This window comes from Carlito syrichta, unplaced genomic scaffold (genome assembly GCF_000164805.1).
Source record: "Carlito syrichta isolate Samal-C Ts95f unplaced genomic scaffold, Tarsius_syrichta-2.0.1 Scaffold302370, whole genome shotgun sequence".
Classification (NCBI taxonomy): Eukaryota; Metazoa; Chordata; class Mammalia; order Primates; family Tarsiidae; genus Carlito; species Carlito syrichta.
In genome coordinates, this window is record NW_007246466.1 from 26857 (window position 1) to 32148 (window position 5292).

At 40.3% G+C, this 5292-nt stretch overlaps 1 pseudogene; it reads left to right on the top strand.

Annotated features, from left to right (window-relative positions):
• The first annotated feature begins 1782 nt into the window (after positions 1–1782).
• On the top strand, positions 1783–2483 carry LOC103258795 (annotated as a pseudogene).
• Positions 2484–5292: the final 2809 nt, after the last annotated feature.

Sequence of the window (5292 nt, forward strand, 5' to 3'; positions counted from 1 at the left end):
CAGTCTGGGTGACAGAGTGAGACTCCAACTCAAAACAAAACAAAACAAAACAAAAAACAATGACCGTTTGTATACCTAGTCCTGAATTGTACCTTGCGTCTTCAAAATAAAAAATAATTTCTGAAAAAACAGTTCAGAGGAGCAGGGATACAACAGATATTTGGAGCAATTGTAAAAGATTTCCCAGAGGGGGCAGCAATTCATGAGTTTAATGAATGCATAAACCTAGTCCAGGATGAGTAGTACCGGAATATATTCTTGGTGATGGAAAAAGGATAGAGTGATAAAAGTTGGTAGAAAGTAATGACCAGAGAAATATAGGGCAGCAAGACTTTTCTGGGATTATTTCATGTGGCATTGTACAAGTTATTTCAACTCTCTTGTTAACATACATCATCTGTAAAATAAATATGCTAGATCACATATGTTTAACTTCCGTTAACACAAATTCATGATAGCTTACTATGTGAAATTCACTGAATTCATCATTTTACCTTAATGAATTTGTTTAGACTTCACAATAAGCTCGTAGTGCAGACTCCATGGTGTAGACTAAGAGTCCTCAAACTACGGCCTGCGGGCACATGCGGCCCCCCCCCCCCCCCCAGGACATTTATGCAGCCCACCAGGTATTTTTGCCTTCGGGGCGTGTCCTGCCTGGCAGCCAACTCGTCCAGGCCTGCAGTGCGCATGTGTGGAATGTTCGTCGCACTCTCCGACTCCCCTCCTTCTCTCTGTCTCTGTACTCCTCTCAGTCTCCGGTGTGATCAGAGGAGTCGCGAGCTTGCCTGTGCAGAGCCTGCTGCTGCCAGAGGACTGAGGTAAGAATAAGTTAGGATTTTTTTTTTTTGAAGATAGGAGGTCTATTTTTTTTTTTTTTTTAATTTTGTAGTTAGTAGGGCCTTTTTTTTTTGGCAGTTAAGGGGGACCTTTTTTTTCTGGAGTTAGGAGGTCTATTTTTTTTTTTTTGCAGATGGGGCGCCTTTTTTTTTGAAGTTAGGAGAGCCTTTTTTTGAAGTTAGGGGAGCTTTTTTTTTTGAAGTTAGGAGAGCTCTTGTTTTTTGAAGTTGGTTAGTTGGTTGGGGGTGGTTTCTAGGAGGGTTGCATCACAGTGATAACGCGAATAGCGCTCAGTGCTAATGCAAATGGTTTTTTAAACTATAGTTTGCCCCTCCAACAGTCTGAGGGACAGTGAACTGGCCCCCTGTTTTAAAAGTTTGAGGACCCCTGGTGTAGACCCTTGCAAATTTAATGATGACACTGATCAGCATCTTTTGGACATTGTCTAAAAATGCAGATGATTGGACTCCGTACTACACAGAGTAAGGAACTTAGCACTTGAACAAGATTCTCAGGTGTTAAATTTGTAAGTTCAGTTCTGAGAAACCCTGATGTACAAACACTATTGCCATTTTTCTACTATTAATCTTGCCATTTTATAGAAATCTAACCAAAGAGCTACAGTGGTTCGTTCAAGATGAGTCAGCTAAAATGTGATAGAACAAGTTTTTATCAAGGGAATTAGGTCAAGCACCTTTACTTTCTACAGTTCTATGAATTTACACAGTGGATAGAAAGGGGATTAAGTTGGAAAGTGGAGCGCAGCAGGGTGGACGTAAGATTGCGTTGCAGCCTACAGAAAATCCTCTTAGATTAATGGATGTTGAGTCCTGTCAGAGCTGCCAGCTGCATCACAGCGTTCCCCCCTGCCCCAGCACACCTGCCTGTCCCAGGACACTGGGCTTGCCACCCATTGCTCTCCCTGAGCTACCTGCTGAGGGCATGGCGCTGCCAGCAAAGCCCAGCAACTTCGACCTGGGCCTGGGCATATGGAGCCCTGCCTCCCAGGAGGAGACCCTCCGGGCTCGAGGACGTTGCAGGGATGTTGGCAAGAAGCTGCTAGAGTACAAGGCAGGGGTGCTGGGTGCAAGTGGTGTGGGCAAGAGAGCCCTGTCCATCCAGCTGAACCACCAGTGCTTTGTGGAGGACTACGACCCCACCATTCAGGATTCCTACTGAAAGGAGCTGTTCCTGAGTGAAGGAGGCTGCATTCTGAACGTGCTGGATACTGCAGGGCAGGTCACTCCTAAGACCCTGCATGACCAGTGTGTGGCTATTGGTGACGGTGTGCTGGGTGTTTTCACTCTCAATGACCCCTCATCTCTGACCCAGCTTCAGTAGACGGGGGCCACCTCGGGTCCTCACCCTACCTACTGCCTCATCCTTGTGGGCAACAAGTGCGACCTTGTGACCACACCAGAGATGCTCATGCTGCTGCTGCAGCCATTGCCCAGAGCTGGGGGGCTCCCTTTTTGGGGACCTCTGCCAAGACACGGCAAAGTGTGGAGTTGGCCTTTTCACTTCTTGTCCATGAGATCCAGAGGGCCCAGGAGGCCATAGCAAAGTATGCTGTGGCCAGACCAGGTGGGGAGACGGTCCAGCACCAGAAGGCCACCCGCTGCTGTGGCTGCTCTGTAGCCTGAAGATCTTTATTAAGAAAAGTGGACCCTCCCCCACACCGGGGTGATGGTTCCCTTCATGTTAGACTCTGATCAACTAGCTGTTTGGGACACTGTCACTGTCAGTAAATTGGGGATAGATGGACACTTGCCTTGTTCTCGCTTGGTGAAGGGCTTTTTTGGTAACCTAGGAGTATCTAATGTTGGTTTTCTTATGTCAAGTTGAGATTTTGTTCAAAATCAAATAAATGGTGTTCTTGAGTTTCAAAAAATAAAAATAGATATTTTATAATTATTAAAAGTAGAGACAAGAATAGAAAGTCCTGTGGTATTTAAGAAATTTTCAAGCACATGGGCAATAAAAGAGTGATTTTTATTATAGGTGTATGAAAATATCTCAGAAACACTTGGGTGATTTTTCTTGAGTATGTGACAGGAATGTTAAAATTTTTCATGTCATTCTTAAGGAGAAGCTTGATGAAAACTCAAATTCTGTTCCCTAGAATTAATAAATGATGCAATAACAAAAAATTTTGAAAAATATACATAGATTTCCAAATGCCAGTATCACATTTTTTATTTCAACATTTTCTCAATGTCATAGCCTCATTTTTTGTCTAAATCCATTTCTAGATGACACCAAAAATCCACTAGCCATTGAATCGGTGTATTTTGCTGCCTTTTGTTTTTTATATAATGGCATAGCCAATTAAATTAGTTGCTTAAATTAGATGTTGGCTGAATCTTAATGCAAGGTCAAAATCTCAGAGGCAGCAATTTCATCTTTGTCTTATATTAGTCTTAGTACTGAGATTAGATCAATGAGGACGTATTCCATGTAGGATGGCTGGCATGTGAATGTCTGGTTCTGCTTTCTTTTTTCTTGGAACATACCAGTCCTGAATTAGCGTCTTAAAGTGTTTAATTGGATTCTTGTTTTGGAGATGCACAGATGGTTTAGTTGTCTGGCAACACAATTAGTATACTTTCAACAAGTCCATGTGTCTTATGGAATGCCAGACAGCAAATTTTAACTGTATTTTATATATCCCCCCATTTTGAGATAATAATAGTCCACACTTCTTTATTTAAGCCTTATTTCATATTTCTGATAACACACATTTATATCTTAAACCAAGCTATAATGAACCTATTTTTATGTTTATACCAATATATTATCTCTTTTGTATTTGTAATAGAAACAGAAACTTTCAAGAAGTTCTGGAATATCCAAAATGCCTTTCACAGACTTATTTGTTCTTGTTAGAGAAGCAGCATTCATTTCCTTGTCTGAGTTCTTGAGCAATGGTTATCCACCCAAATTTAATTATCTGAAGGTGTCTTAAAAATATCTATGCTTGGTCTTAAACTTCAAAGGCTTATTTATAAGCCTATTATCCCAGATCTTTGGGAGGCCTAGGTCAGAGGATTTCCTGAGCCCATGGGTTAAAGACCAGCCGGAGCGATGGGCGAGACCTCATCTCTACATTAAATCAAGAAGAATTAGCCAGGTGTGGTGGTGTGTGCCCGCAGTTCCAGCTACTTGGAAGGCTGAGATGGAAGGTTCACCTGAGCCCAGCAGGTCAAGGCTGTAGTGGCCACGAGCGTGCCACTGCACTCCAGCCTGGACGACAGGGTGAGACTCCAACTGAAAAAACAAACAAAAAATAGGTGATAGAAAAAGAGGTATTTATAAACCAAACTAACAAATATTCTTTCCTTATTCTATTTGTTAAGGCCAGTAGTTTTAATATCAATATGTTAAGATTCAAATCAATTGGGACATTCATTTATAGTATCAGTATTTTAAAGATACTACTTGACTTGGTTTTGAATCTGTCTTTCTCTTAATTCAAATCTTCCTGCACTCAGTTTTTCTTTCACAGATGTGTTTATCATTTATTTACTAATGGAGGTTTTCCATCAGACCAACACAGTAGAATGCAGCATTTTAGTGCTACCTGCCCATATGTTTTCAAGATTCCTTCCTTTTGAAGTGAAGCTCATCACCAATGCATTGTTTCATAGCTTATTTTCTTTCCTTTTGCTAGGGATTCAGGGTCTCTGTGTTTCTTATCTGTTTTTTAATAATAACCACTTCATTGTACAAAATCAAATAACAGTCTTGAAAAAATGTACATTTTCTAGAGGTTCTCTTTGTCTGCTACTGGATCTGCATTGACAGAAAATGTAAGAATGACTTTGATCTTGAATTCTTCTTTGTTATCTGGGCCTGGAGTTTCTGACCTCTGGGAAATATTTAGCAACAGTATTGTGGAAATAAAGTTTCCATTTGGGTTATCACAACCTATTTCAGAGCAGTAGTCTAAAATTTGCTATTTCTGTGGCCTTCCAAACAAATTTGCAACTGGAAATTCTTGTGAAAACATCCTGATGATTGTAATATATAGATTAATTTCCCTGACCACAAATTATTACAAAAGAAACCAATACTCTAGGAAATGTAACTTTGTAAAAACCAGACTGCTGAAAGGCAGTGATTTGGAACATGTGCTGAACGACTAAGAGCATGGATATTAGGCTTACCCATATTCCCCCACTCATTAGATGTGTGATTTGGCAACTTTATTTAATGGCAATAAGCAACAATTTCTCCAATTTAATAAAAAGACACTAGCTATACTTATTTTATATAGTTTAAATAATATGATCTAAAGTCAGCTAGATCCTTGTAAGAACTTATTAAATGTTAGTGATCATTATTATTATTATCTCTTAGGGAATTCTGAACAACAGGCATGCTCCCTTGAATAGCTATTAATTAAGCCTATCTTATTTTTCATCAGAAAAATTATGTGGTATGAAGAAGGAA